The sequence below is a fragment of the Actinia tenebrosa genome, unplaced genomic scaffold (genome assembly GCF_029948245.1).
Source record: "Actinia tenebrosa isolate PJP-AT-01 unplaced genomic scaffold, QUT_ActTen_1.0 PGA_scaffold2__45_contigs__length_23673736, whole genome shotgun sequence".
Taxonomy (NCBI): domain Eukaryota; kingdom Metazoa; phylum Cnidaria; class Anthozoa; order Actiniaria; family Actiniidae; genus Actinia; species Actinia tenebrosa.
In genome coordinates, this window is record NW_028292579.1 from 2,095,708 (window position 1) to 2,110,717 (window position 15,010).

At 39.2% G+C, this 15,010-nt stretch overlaps 1 long non-coding RNA gene and 1 pseudogene across 1 annotated transcript; both read right to left on the reverse strand.

Annotated features, from left to right (window-relative positions):
- Window positions 1-2,428: 2,428 nt before the first annotated feature.
- The window catches only part of LOC148908974 (uncharacterized), a 29,568-nt pseudogene continuing 16,986 nt past the window's right edge, over window positions 2,429-15,010 (reverse strand).
- On the reverse strand, window positions 5,038-5,372 carry LOC148908975 (uncharacterized). Its single transcript, XR_016120418.1, has 3 exons — window positions 5,332-5,372; window positions 5,214-5,237; window positions 5,038-5,067 (listed from the first exon to the last, which is right to left on the reverse strand). It is a non-coding gene; the product is annotated as an uncharacterized LOC148908975 (long non-coding RNA).

Sequence of the window (15,010 nt, forward strand, 5' to 3'; positions counted from 1 at the left end):
TTCATAAAATCCTTCTCCTTCAGAGGCTGATTCTGTTTCTTCATCTTTAAGCATTTCTCTTTTCCTTTGAAGTTGTTCTCTTCTGACTGATAGAGGTCTTTCATTGCTCTCTCTATAAATGAAAAAGGAAAATTGTATTAAGATTTTAAGTACATATTAGCCTTCATTCATAGTAATGTATGGCAGGGAGGGAGGGGGGGGGGGGGGGGAGGGGGCAGATGACATTTGGGTGGGGATCACAATTTTTTTAATGAGTTTATGGGGTCTCTCTTTTTTGAAGACTGCAGATTTTGAGTTCATGTCTAAATTTTTATTGGCCTATTCTAGGGAAGGGGCGTTCAAGAATTTTTTTCTTATCACAAGGGGGATCTTAAATTTTCCTTGTGTAAAAAAATCAGTTCCCACCCCTGTCATACATTATGACTGGAGACTTATTATATATTATGTCTTCAGTAGTTTCTCCTTAATTTCAAAGGTAGATTAGTATCGTAACCTACGTTTTGGACCACGAAAAAATCGAGGGACATGCTTCTTCCTTCAGTCGTTTAGATTTGCTGTCTAAGAACTTGTAGTCCGTATCTAAAAAATGTGAAGAGCAAACTTTTGTGCTGGGTGTTATCCTGAAGTCTTTACTTGGATCTCTCTTTATTCTTGACGTCCACTTCTACATTATAGACATAGGAAAAGGCGTTTGCTGAAGTGTTAAGCTTATATTAAAGTCCGGTATTTAAGTCTTAATGAAAGATTTCGTGAAGCGCACCCTTCAAGAGACGACATTGTAGTCTGTCAACACCTGATTGTTTGACAAAACTAAAAGAATTTTAACTCACCTTTTGAAGACTTTTGTCCTTTGGAAATCCATGAAATGAAAGCGTCGTATCGTTTGAACTATTATAACAATTGAACACGCAACAATAGTGAACCATTTTCGAGCTTTTAATTTTCCACTTCGATAGTATTTGGCTGAAGCGTGCTTGAAGCGTGCGTGTGTTTACCCATTTCAGACCACGTGACCGATCGGTGACGTAGGAAGCTGAAAGGGTCTATTATACAGAAAAAAAAGGGATTCAATAATTCTCGATAACACACTTAAAATCAGATAAATAGAATAAAATGTATTTTAGTCTATTAATATGAAATACGTTTCCAAGTTGGAATATTATTTACAAAATAGTATAACAAAATAAATAAAATGAAGGTTTTTGTGAGACAACAATTTAGTTTTTCAAATTCAAGTTTTGACATTGTTGAACTAAATGTTTTTAGGTATAATAAACCTGTTAGACCAGTTATTTTGATCTCATTCTTTTTTGCAACAAGTCGTTAAATTGTATTCGTTATAAGCACTAATAAATGTGCATCGTATCAAACATCCCCCCCCCCCCCCCCCCCCCAATGGCAAACACTTACAGCTACGGCCTTGCTCAGCCGAGAAAACTCGGAAATAGTAGAAAAGGTACGATAAAATTATATCCGGGAAACGTTTGATAAACGCAAAAGCTAGGTTTTGTATCTTTATATACAAAATAAATATGAAGTAATTATTTTTCGTAAAAACATATGACATTTGTGAGGACCTTCACGCATTTTGTGGCCCTTGGTTTCGACTTGCGATCATGGCGATCATCAAAGCTCGTTGGGAAGGCAAGTACTGTTAGCAAGGCTCTGTGTAATCCACGATTACATGGGATAGATAGTCGAGAATGAAGATCATAAGACAGGCACGGTTCGAACGCACGATAGATGTATTTTAATGATAGTCGAATAGGTTGTGTAATTGCAGCGTGGTTCGAACTAGAATAGATACAAAAATCCTAGGTTACAATATAATTAATATAGTCTAAATTACAATGCGTGGCGTTACAACTCTACTACCGGAAGTCAAGATTACAAACACGAATAAATGATCTAAAATGATAACACGATAGTGACGAATAATCGATAGATATTTCACTTGAACATTAACGAACTATAATCAATTAAGGTCACTTACTTTAGTGTGCTTTGGTAGCTTTTCTAAGTAGAAGTTATCGATTTGTTGCGAAGAAAAATAGAGTAGAGTTCTAGATAGCGTAGATGTAAATCCTTCAATGCTGATAGCACGTGTGCAAATAGAGTATTGAATTACATTACGTGCCAGTTCTTTCACGAATTAATCATTAACCGTAAGTAAACAAAAAATATTAATTGAGCAAAATAAGAATAATGAAATCATTGTGAATAACACTCTGGAAATGCCTGTTTGAAATATTTTCTGAAGCGTTGCCATGTGGAGTCTTGCCTTGGTAAGTTTCTCCTTGATACCATCAAACAGACGTGTGACAGCGATGCCATATTTCTCCGAAACATTACAGAAGAAATAGTTTGCCAGAGACCGAAAGTAATGCATTTTGTGTATATCACCTGACTCCGTTGATATTTCATAGATTCAATCAATTTGAATATGGTCTAAACTAGGGGCGAGGCGGTACTTGCCTAAGCCACAAAGCGCTCTCAATTCTTCCACAAGACATTCTTGAGACCATTTTTGCAGCTCTGTTGTTACAGCATGCACCTTTTTAGGCACTTCAGATTCTTTCAGTACCTTCTTTTGTAGCTTATGTTTAAGCTCTAGGCCATTTGTGTAGAAGCACCCTTCGATGGAAATAGCTGCTCTTGCACTCATGAGGAGGTTCGCTGTAAAGTATGAGGAGCGGTTTTTTGTGAACTATGCATGAAAACCAGGCACTTTCATTTCCCATAAACCTTTCAGACTATCAAGCTTTGCCAGAAAATCACTCTCGTCATCAGAATCTGCAAGGCCATTTTAGGTGTACAAGGTTGTTCTGTGAGCCACAGATGTCTGCTATGATACTCTGTTTGTTTGTATGGCTGCACCCCATTGAATGGAGTTGGGCAGCATCTCTTTTTTGCATGCGCTGAGTGCAACTGCTTGATATCTTTGAAGATGTCTCTCATTCCTTTTGCAAGGGCTTTGGTCAAGGTCGTGGCCAACTTTTTTAAATCCCAGAAGACATGGTTGAGCAATCACTAACTCTCCAGCAAAACGTCGGTAAGATTCTCGTGGTTTTTTCGTTTCTTTGTTTGTTTGTATGTTTTTGTCTTTTGAAATGCTAGAAACATGGCCCTGAGAATTCGGGATGCTTCCCGTTTGCATCTATCAGTGCTTCATTTGTGTATGGATCGCCATCCGTAAACAAATTCCGGTTTCAAAAGCTTTCCGAATGTGCTTTCCGAATTTGCTTTCCGAATTAGTTTTGGATATTTCGAGTTCGGAATTATTTCGAGTCCAGAATTATTTCGAGCTCGGAATGATTTGGAGTTCGGAATTATTTCGAGTTCGAAATTATTTCGAACACGACCGCAAAGAATGATGGGTTCGGACTACGCTCGTAATATAATCGGACGAAAATCGGAAAGGTTTATGTCAGTCGACAATAGTTCGGAAGCATATTGTGTGTAATCTTTTCGCCTTATCTTCGGAGTTTTCCAACTTGTGGCATCCTATCTTAGTGTAAAATATATATAGTCTTTACACCCTTTCTGAACATAAATTAGACTTAAATAAGCCTTCAATGGTATCGGAGTGGGTAGGGGGTGTATTGCGGACTGTGGGGTGCCGTCTGATATTTTTTTCAGAAAGCCCTAGTGAAAAAGCCCCTAGCCAAACCCCATAAGGATTAACAACGTCTTGCTCTTCGCCCCTGAATGAATGCATGGTCTTGATAACCATGATAACACATGCAATCAGGAATTTTTGGCCAAAAAAAGGGGTCAGGAATGAAGAAAAACACTTTCAGAACTATTTTTCATCACTTCAGTTTTATCAATTGTGTCTAATGAAGGCTTGTTTTTCCCGGTTACGTGACCTGGCCCTAGTCCTGACCTTAACCCTTAAACTAAGGGTCACGTATTAAATAATGAATTTTAATTTGAATACACATGTGTGTCCTGAGATCAATTATTTTATTTTTCATTTTCTTACAACTTTTGTATAGCATTACTTATAAAAGCAAGAATAGGTGCTGAAATAAATGGTAACAAAATAAATATCAACTAAAAATTGTATTGCTCCGACCATATCCCAACTTATTTGATTAAAAGCAAGAAGAAAATCCAATACGACAGCAGTTTGTAATTACGAGAAATATACTAAAAATACTGCATTTTGCATTTAGTGAATAATCTATGGAGACAGCGATTTATCCTTTTAAACATTCTGTGATTATTAGACTACATGTTTCTCGATTTTACCAAGGCCAGTGCCCTCACATATTTCTGAACAATAACTTGAGAGTGGTTTCTCACACTACTTATATATTTACTATTGCATACATAGCTAGAGTACAAACAGGAATATTTTAGCTTCGTATGCGAATTGTCCATTCCAGACCACATGAAATTTTATTGAAATAAAGTAGCATCATAGGGTCTGAAATGGGCACAACAAACAACAAATCTAAAACAGTCTATTGAATCCAGGCCTATTAATTAATGTTTGTAAAAAAGAAAGATGGGTAATAGGACGTCCTTTGAGGGATTCTGGTAGTAGAGGATCATGTTGCAATAGTGCAAATGTCCTATTTACCACCTTAAGAGTGCAAATATTATAACCTGGAAATAGCACAGTGCAGACAGCTTATTTCTGCTGTAAATAACCAGAAAACAAACTTATGATCACAATAAATTATTAACAGTTTTTGTGAATGATCCAATATTCATGGCACCCAAACATTACAAGCTTGCAGTTTGAACACACTATTCATTGTGAATTGGAGAAATGGGTGAAAAATATTTACATTTAATTTATGTAACCTTCATACAAATACACACAAGACTAGCTATATTTAGCATGCATGTTGTAAAATTTTCTACTTACCTCTGTAGTCATCTATTGTTATCCGAAACGTTGGTCTCTCCAGTTCTAAATAAGTAAATAAAAGAATATTCGATAAGTAAATCAGATAACTGGATAAAAATTTAGAACTACATGTAAGGTGGAAATATTCTGATAATATAAAATTATTTTATAGCCGCCTCCATCATCTTCTTCATCACTGCTGATAACTGTTTTTCAATGCAAAATGTAAAAAACGAAAAAATAAATTAAAATTTGTTATTAAGAACAGTTGACAAGATGTGTATAAATCACAACAACCTCCCCATTCCAAGCCTGTAACTCAGCCATGCTATCTAAAATCTAAAAACATCACCTTGAATTCCAGAGTTATTGTCGCCTGCAAACCAAAAATGAAAAATTTCATGTATTAACTATATGTGAATTACTTTTTAGCAAATTCTATTACTATTTTATTATATTTTGTTACATACCTTGTTGTACTCCAGACCCCTGACCAGCAGTAGAGTCTTCTGCAAGCAAACCAAAGATCAAAAATTACATAAAAATACAATGTTCAATACCTCTTCTTGTAAACATGCGAATTATTTTCTCTTACTAGTAGTATTATTTTATATCATACCTTGTTGTACTCCAGACCCCTGACCAGCAGTAGAGTCTTCTGCAAGCAAACCAAAGATCAAAAATTACATAAAAATACAGTGTTCAATACCTCCTCTTGTAAAAATGCGAATTATTATTTTTACTAGTAGTATTATTTTATATCATACCTTGTTGTACTCCAGACCCCTGACCAGCAGTAGAGTCTTCTGCAAGCAAACCTAAGATCAAAAATTACATAAAAATACAATGTGCAATACCTCCTCTTGTAAACATGCGAATTATTTTTTTTACTAGTAGTATTATTTTATATCATACCTTGTCGTACTCCAGACCCCTGACCAGCAGTAGAGTCTTCTGCAAGCAAACCGAAGATCAAAAATTACATAAAAATACAATGTTCAATACCTCCTCTTGTAAACATGCGAATTATTTTTTTCACTAGTAGCATTATTTTATATCATACCTTGTCGTACTCCAGACCCCTGACCAGCAGTAGAGTCTTCTGCAAACCAAAATAGCATTGTAAAAAATATACGTTTGACAGTTGATACAAGTGTTACAGAAATGAATTTCATGTTTGTTGTTTATCATTTGATACCTATTGATGGCATATCCATTTCACTCATCAAAGTGTCAATATATGAATCATCATCTACATCTTGATCAGCAGCCAAAGTTGCATTCATATTTTGGCGAAAGAGCTGTCCTACAATTACAAATTAGAGTCATTTAGAAACATACTGATGATAACTGCAGGCAACAATTTCCAAGATATTATGGAAATAATAACTGTTATTCTAATTTTATAGTATTTTTTTTTTATTTGAACATGTACCTCTGTTTCTTGGATTTGACCTTCCATTTCCCTGAGATAGCAAAACAAATAATAATGTAAATCTTTTGCCACATGCACTACAAAATCACAACTAACAGTGCGGCACATAATACAAAAATGAAAACTGGATGCATGAATGATAAAAAACGTAAATTATACTTCCTTACCAATCTTACAGATGCATTGGTTAGCCTCAAATAGAGGCTTCCCTGACCTCTCACAGAATTTAAGTCTCTTGCTGTACACTGTACGGGGTCTCTAATAGATAGGGCAAGGGTATTATTCCCCACACATTCCATTATTTGAAAGCTCTTGTCCCTAGAGATAAGGGGGAAAAATCACATCTTTGTAACTTACATCACAGAAAAATTTACTGGAATTACATATTGTTACCTCAAAATGGGGAAAAGCCGCTTAATTTGCTCCAGGGTTTCCCCGGCTGGGCAACCTTTTGCTAAAACCATTTGTTTCAACAGCCCAGAAGAAGCAAAACTTTGTCTGCTATTCCCTCTTGGGACGGAGTTTACATTCTGGTTTAGCACAACCGCATCAAAGATATAGTGCTGCTCTCTTCTAGAGGGAGAGGAGTTTTGTGTCCTGCCTCTCCCTCTTCTCCTATTTTGTGATGATCTTGTAGGTACTACAAGATCACCCAAAGGTTGAGGTCTCACAAATTGCTGCCTCACACTTTGGGCGATGTTGTTTGCTAATCGAGCATGCTACAAAGAAAAAGAAAAATAAGAATTAACATCCATAAATGAATAAAATATATAAAATTTACTCATTGAATATTCCCCACTCTTATAATGGACTCTTGTTATTATAGACACCAAATTTATGGTGTTTCTAATTAACGGTATCTACTAAAACCTAAGCTTACATGTCCTACTCTTGAGATTGTATTTCCATTGGCTTGCAAAGCAAATGATAAAAATTTAATTATTTCATGTAATAAACTTCTGTATACTAGTGAGTGGTTTATTGAGTCATGGCCAAAAAAATGCCTTACAAAAAAAGGCCTTACAAGTAATGAGATGTTTTCTGCTTGACCTTTGGTAGAATATGGCTGCGCCATGAATGTCCTTCATTTACTCACGCCACTTTCTCTCAAAAACGAATAACGTATGCAATGTGACATTTTATCATGAACAATAAAATACAATGATTGATAGATATCAGTTTCGTAAAGATGAAGTGCGATTAATCTGTTCTGAAAGATAATTCCGACAGGAGCGTCTTGTCAGAGTACCCCCCTTACAGCTCGAATGCGTCCGCCATTTTGGAATCCGCATAGCTGACAGAGAGTGGCCTGGGACGATACTGGCGCGCTTTTGGCGCGCTTCAACCTGCCTTCTCCCCGATCTGTCATGTGATTTAGTAAAATATCCGTACTCTTAATGGTTGACTCTGAAGTCAATTCCATTGATTTACCAACACACCTGCTGTTCTTCTTGACCTTCACTTGGCTGCACTTGATTGTTGTTGTTGTCCTGAAATAGTAAACGTTTCGGTTATATATTCAGTCAAGTATTACTAAGAACTTCTATACAACTACAACACACCACGTGAGCTCTTCGGCTGTTCAGAACTTTATTCTTTAATATTCTTTATTCGGTAAACTAACTGACCTGCTGATCTTCTTGACTTTGACTTGAGTGCATTTCATTGTTGTTGTACTGAAAATAATAGGAACGTTTCAGTTATATCTTCAGTCAAGTATTGACTAGGTTTTATACAACTACAACACACACCATGTGAGCTCTTCGGCTGTTCCAGTTCGTCTTTAGTACGGATTTAAAGATACTAAACCTAATCGACAAACCACCTGAGACACCTCAAAAGTAGGAAACTCACCATAACGAAAATTGTATGATTTTATCCACGGTTCGAAAGAAGAAGATTACGGTAAATACAAAGTCCTCCACAGAGATGTTTAGCACAAACAAGCACGATGCATCTGATACTTAATACTAGTGTCCAATTGCTAAACAACAACAAAAACTCATGTAACATTATTGACAGATGTCAATCATGCATTTCCTGGAAATCAAATAGCGCGCGCCGATATCGATATCTTTGAAAATATAAAATGGAACTCTAAGCGTTTTTACTACATGAAATCACTTTGATTTGCAGAAACCGATGCTAAAGACAAGGAAAGCGTGGTAAATTTTCAAATAAACAAATGAATGAAGCTGAAAGATCGAAACAATTATTGGGATTTTAGGAATTTTAAAAATGGGTTTGGCAGCGTACTTTGTAAACATATCAAATATCACTTAATGTCCACGTTCTATTGTTATCTTCTGGTTCGCGTTGGTTCGGATGTCCAGTAAGCCCAGTGTTAACCTTCGGACGCTTCCTTGACCAACAATGACTGTGGACAGCAATTCATGCGAAAGCTACCCGAAGGAGATTTTCCTAGAAGAGGTTGACCCTGATGTAATATGTCCAATTTGGTAAGTTTGAAACATGATCTGACGTTTGTCTTTCCAAAAAGAAGTATACCAATGACGCACATCACACAGAAAATTACCTAAATAATCGTAACAAAACTGAAATAACAATGCATATCTTGTTTCTCATAGGTTTTTACCGCTGTGGGTTATGGTACATTATTTAAAACCTATTGTGTAGAACAGTAATTTTGCCGTAAAAGGCCAGGAGGAGGGGAGACTCCTAGATTAAAAGCTTGGGGATAGAAACCAGAAGTTCGTTTTTATTAGCCTGCGTCACATCTGGAATTTTCTTCGTAAACGAAAGAATTTCCGGATGTGACGCAGGCTAGTTTTTATGGGTATGCTTTACAATTTTTTGATCCCTAAGAGATCAAAAAACCAAACGATAGTCATGAACATTCTATTGTGTCTTATCTTTCAACAACCTAAAAATATACCAAAAAAGACTGGGTTCTATATTTGGTTTTCAGCTCCCCCTAAAGATAACAAATCAGTAACCCAAAAACAAAAAAATCATACACTTTATTTGCAATATAGGGACCAGTGATCTTTACAGGGATGGGTGGCATTTTCTATGCTCCGTAATGGACAGGGCTAAGAGAGATAATTTTTGGGGGAAGGAATAATTTTTTGGGGGAGGGGTATGAAAATCAAAATACACCAGCCCCACTCTGCCTGTAAAATAAAATGACTTGTCCCTAACAAGTAAGCAATAATAAAATGTACAAAACAAAATGCTCAGTCTTTTTGCAATCACTTGTTTTTATTTTAGCCTTCAGTTTTTTACTTTGTTACTCAGCACTTAAATGGGTGAACAGAAAAACAAACTTCTTGTTTAAAATAATTGGCCAGTTGCAAAACGAGCAAGGGACTGGAAACGAGTCTCAATAATTTGACTTAATTCACAGACAGACCCTTTCAAAAGGAAAATACTCACAAAATTAGTATGAATTGAAAATTCGATCACATTTTAAAAATTTCAAATGCTCATAACTTTGTTCCTATGAGGTCAAACATGAAACTTGGTCAGTGAGCTTGCCCTATGTTGTTCTTCATGTATAAGGATACATTTTGCCAGGAACCTTAATTTAATTAGTTTTTGAAACTAGGACCCAGTCCCTTGCTCGTTTTGCAACAGGCCAATATGCATGCAAACAGTTTTGAATCAGTTTCATAATAGTTTGTATTTTATTTTCTTACAGTCTTGCTGTGTGCTATGAACCTGTAGTCTGCAAAGATGGCCATTCATTTTGTGAAACCTGTATAAAGGAAGCAATGAAAAGAACCTTCTACAAATGCCCTTTAGACAGGGCTTACATTGGTGGCCAACTGCCAACCAAAAACAGGCCACTGCAAAACATCATTGGAAGAATGAGAGTTAAATGCCCATCCTCACTTGGTAGAGATGTGTCTACAGCTGAAATGTGCCAGTGGACGGGGAAGGTGGATCAACTGAAGGAGCACAAAAACAACTGTGCAATAAGGCTGATGAAATGCAAATTTGGTGGCTGCAAAGCAATCATTTATGCCTATGAACTTCAGCAGCATCAGCAGCAATGTCGGTTCCGCAAAGAATCCTGCCAAGAATGTAGAGCTCTGGTGCCAGCAAGGTGCATGAGCAGCAGTAAGGGGGACTCGCGAAGTCCCCAGGAACCTATGTCATTTTCACGGGAATTACCCGCGTTAGCGCCTATGGGAAACTTTTTGGCGGCATGGAAATAACCCGTGTGAAGTAGGTGCGTTACACTGTTTGCTTTCGCGAGAAGTCCCTTACTGCTGCTGTGTTGGAAATATTTGTCTTATATATGCATGAATGTAAAAAGTTCACCAATGACTTCTGTATAATTTGCCTAAGATCCAAAGTTAACATACCCAAGCCCAAGGGTTTGTGGTGTTGTGGTAAGAAAATGCAAATAGAAGACGACACGTCAGCACAGTGTTACGAGTGCGGTAAGAACATTCGCAATGCCGTACCGAATGCTACCAGAGAGCAGTATTACGCCAATGGAGGTCGTAAGAAAACACCTTATAAGAGAATAAAATACTTTAGGGACTGGATGAGTCATATCCAAGGTTATCGACCGGTATATTTAGACACCGAAGTAAAGAAGAAAATCATAGACCACTTAGAAGAGACAACCCCGCAAAGTCTACGGAAAACGTTGAAAAAATTAAAACTAGGGAAATATTACAAAGCTATTCCCTACCTTTTGTCTGAAATTACCGGCGACCCTATTCCCGAGGTTTCTGATATGACAAAAGCCGAGTGGATGTTTTGTCGGCTGGATAAGGATATTCCTTATTATCCTGACGTAATCTACGAAATATTTTACAAAATAGACCCCAACCACCCCCTGTTAGGATGGATTCCGAGAAAATAAAAATGCAAAACTGGCGTTGCCAGAAACCCCACTGGGGAATGCATCGCGCAGAACACCAAGCTATCCCCAGTGGGGTTTTTTGCATTTTGGGCTTACGGGGCTTATTTCATCCCGCGCCAGAGGCCCTCTAGTACATACACATATATCTTTCTTACGACCCACCAGAGGGTGAACTCCGGACAGCGTCCCGAGACACCCCCTGACTTTTCCAATCGCGAAACCCCCCATCGCGGGGTTGAATCGCACTTTCTACCCCTCCCCCCACGGTTGCTGTGAGTGGGGGAGGCTTTTTTTTCACTCACAGCAACCGGTCCAAATGCGTCTACAGCGAGGCTTGAACTCGGGACTTTAGGCCTCCCCAGCTCCAAAGTCCACGATCACAAGCGAACGCCAGACACATCTGGACGCTTATGTATGTGAAAATTATTATATTTAATTTGCATATGAACCAGACAGCCGGCGTTCGATATGTAAATAGAATCCTGTCACGATATTTACTGAGCAAGCTTTCTTTGAAGCTCTTCTTTTGCCTCCTGGTAGATCTTTTTGCGAGATTCCTCGGAAAGATCTTTTACGACTGTTTTTTTATTCCTTATGTCCGTCTTTAATTTCTCGTATTTGTCTTCTTCGGCCAGAATAAGCGAGAATTCTACGTCGTCTATCTTTCTGTCACGCAGAGCCTTTGAGACAAGATCGGTAATTGTATTTACTTTAGCCCTTGACAGAGCTATTGTCGTGTCATGCTTGGATATTTTGCTTGACAACTGTTTCATAATACCCGTAGCAACAGCAGAAATAATACCACAGGCTGCCCCAACGCCGGCCAAAGGAACTCCAACGATTATTCCCGGCCCAGTAAGCGAAGTAGCAACGCCGGAGCCCGTTAACACAACAGATATGGACCCTGAAGTTATCGCAATCTTATGTAGCGTACTCCAGGCTCTAACGTATTTCTTCCTAACTTTTTCGTAGTGTTTTGCCTGCCCTTCCAAGTAAGCCAGGATTAAATTTGCTTTATTCAGACGAAAGTTTTCGGCATTCATTTCGTTAGGTGTAGTATAGGGAACATCTGGGTACAACTGAGGTGCTGATGGTATAACATCCATTATATATACTAATGTACGACGCTTTTGGGAATGATATTGAGGAGCAGCCACATCACGACAACCGGGATTACTGGAACTGGAGGGCCTTTAGGAAGATGTTTCCGCATGCAGACCCTAGTAAGTTCGAAAGAAGACCCGATGGGATTTACTATAACGGCTCTAGGATGTACAGCAATGAGGATTTGAAACCTACGCCTCAGCTGAAGCATCCTAAGCCTAAACCCGTGCAAGGTTGGTCAAAGGAATTATTGCTTGGTACCAGTACTTATCCGATACCCGCAGTTACGTTTAATGAACATCCAAGCTTGGACCTAACGTTGAACATGCGGATCTCTAACAACCATTCCTTTCCGTTAAAGGTGCGAGATATCTTCAAAGAAGTTCCCATTGTTCATACTACCGCTAAGGAATCTCATGAATGGTTAAGCGCTCCTAACATGCGTTATTGGCCGCAGCAGTTGAACTTTGCGGTTTGGTGTGCCACCGGCGGTTGTGGGGTAAGCGCAAACTTGATGAAGAATTCGATATTTATGTTTCACTTTCACTTTACGGTGAGGCGAATACTGCATGAGATGGGCGTTACTGCGCTGCCGGGAGACGCCGCGTTTTATCCAAGGGATAACAAATACAGCGTGCCGGCTTATGATAGACTTTGTAAGGAGTTTGGTGTTGTAGGGAAGGATTTCCGATGCACTGCCGGCGCTAACAATGGTCTGGGGCATGTTTGGGCTTATTGGGGGATTGGTGGACATGAGCTAAGCAACAGGGAAGTGCATTCGCTGCAGTTGCGATGGAACACTGGGTATCACAAAGAAACCTATGACAGTAGCACCTTCTTTGAACCAAATGCCAAAACCACTAAGGAAGTCAGAGACGGACCTCTGTTCAAAGACGAGGGTGGTAAGTATGGTGGAGCTAATCCACTGATTATCAAAATTACCAACGACGAGCAAACAAAGCAATATCTTAATTTCATACCCCCAGAAGGTAAAGGACTAACCAAAGCCGGCCTTGCCCGTTTGAACCGCAGCATAGAAGCTTACGTGTATTCCATCCTTGGAGCTCAGGTAAACACCCGATCGAGTATAGTGGGGAATACTGGCGCCGCAGAAGAGACGCGAGCCGAAGCCTTGATCTTATTCGAAAGTTCAATCTTGGAGGGTGATATTAGCAAGGGCGTACAGCGTTACCAAGTAGCTATACAAAATTCTAAGGCCCGACTGGACTATGCCGTAGCCCCGGGTTGTTGGTTAATGCCTAGTAATTTATCTATAAATACTGGTTCTGTAGTAGGATACAACAACAAACTTCAACGAGCTACTAAGGATATGAAGTTTGGGGTGAATGACGTGAACTCTGACACTCTTAGAAGGCACTTTGTTGAACAGCCTAAAAAAGTGCACCATACGCAACCACCTAAGAAAGTGCACCTAACGAAAGAAGTATACCGAGCGCCTAAAAAGGAAGAGGAATATGACCATAACTTATTAAATGCCGGCCTAGCAGTCGCGGGTGTTGGTCTGAGTTATTATATATGGCGATGAACAACCCCTACGTAGCTGGAGTATATTGTGTCTATACGACTTACACGGGCGAGAAAAAATACACCCAGGCATCTTGGGTTGATGTCACGGGTATGTCCGTGAATTTGAACTACTCGGGAAAGAAATTGATTCTTTGTAGTATTTGCATTGGTACGAGCAGCCATGCCAACGTCGGCTTCAGGTTTCTAGATGACAACGGCATACTGCAACCCATACGCGTGAAGACGAACAACAGAGAGGCTACACATTTTTCAGTAGAGCCGCCCCCCACCAGCAACGAAAACTTATCGGTTTGGACTTTTCACATGGTTGCTGATTGTCATGGGTTAGTGAAGCTGCAAATGCGCGTAGATGACACCGGGAGCGTTTGCGTAAATAGTATGGAAAATCAAAGAAATGCGGTTTTTAATCACGCCACCATTAGCACTCTTACGGTATTAAGCTTATGAACCTGAAATATATGAACCCACATGTGAAGGAAGATTGGTTTCTTCATTACTTAGAGTATAAAAAATATACGGGGGGTGATAGTTGGCGCGACACTGGGTTGTGGGTTGAGGTCGGAGGCTTGGGATTGATTATTTGCACTATTAGCATTAATACGGGGGACAGTTGTAATGCTGGCTTTAGAATTCTAGACGAGACTAATACCCCATTACCACCTTATAGGATAAAAAATAATAAGAGGAACCCAACTCATTTTTCATTCGAACCCAACCCACGAAGCGGAGAAGACTTAACGCCCGTGACTTTTCATATAATAGCTAATTGTCAATATGCAAAGCTTCAAGTTCGCCCCAGCGATGCCCGCAGTGGTGTTTACCACGGCATCCTCCGAATAAACGGGCAATATGAATGGGTGGACGCCGCTTATAATCATAAGGCCATTAGCACCATGAGTGTGCTGCCGCTAGTTCCGCATTATCAAGGCGGCGCGAATACTATCTTTACTTATCCCCAGTGGAGGACGCCTCGGATGCCTGACGACGATAAGCCACCAGTAATACACAAGGATAAGATTAACCCTTCATCTTCTTCAGGAGTACCACTCCAATAGCGACGACCAAGATCCAAATGTTATTCCCCACAAACTTTAGCAGTTCTCCGCCGGCCCTAAGTGCCAAGGAAACAACCGAACCCAGCAGCCCAGGAAGACCGGCTGCCATCTTTTTTCCCAAGTCCGTTAGTCCCTTACCTAACTTGCTTACGCCCGCGCCCGTGGCC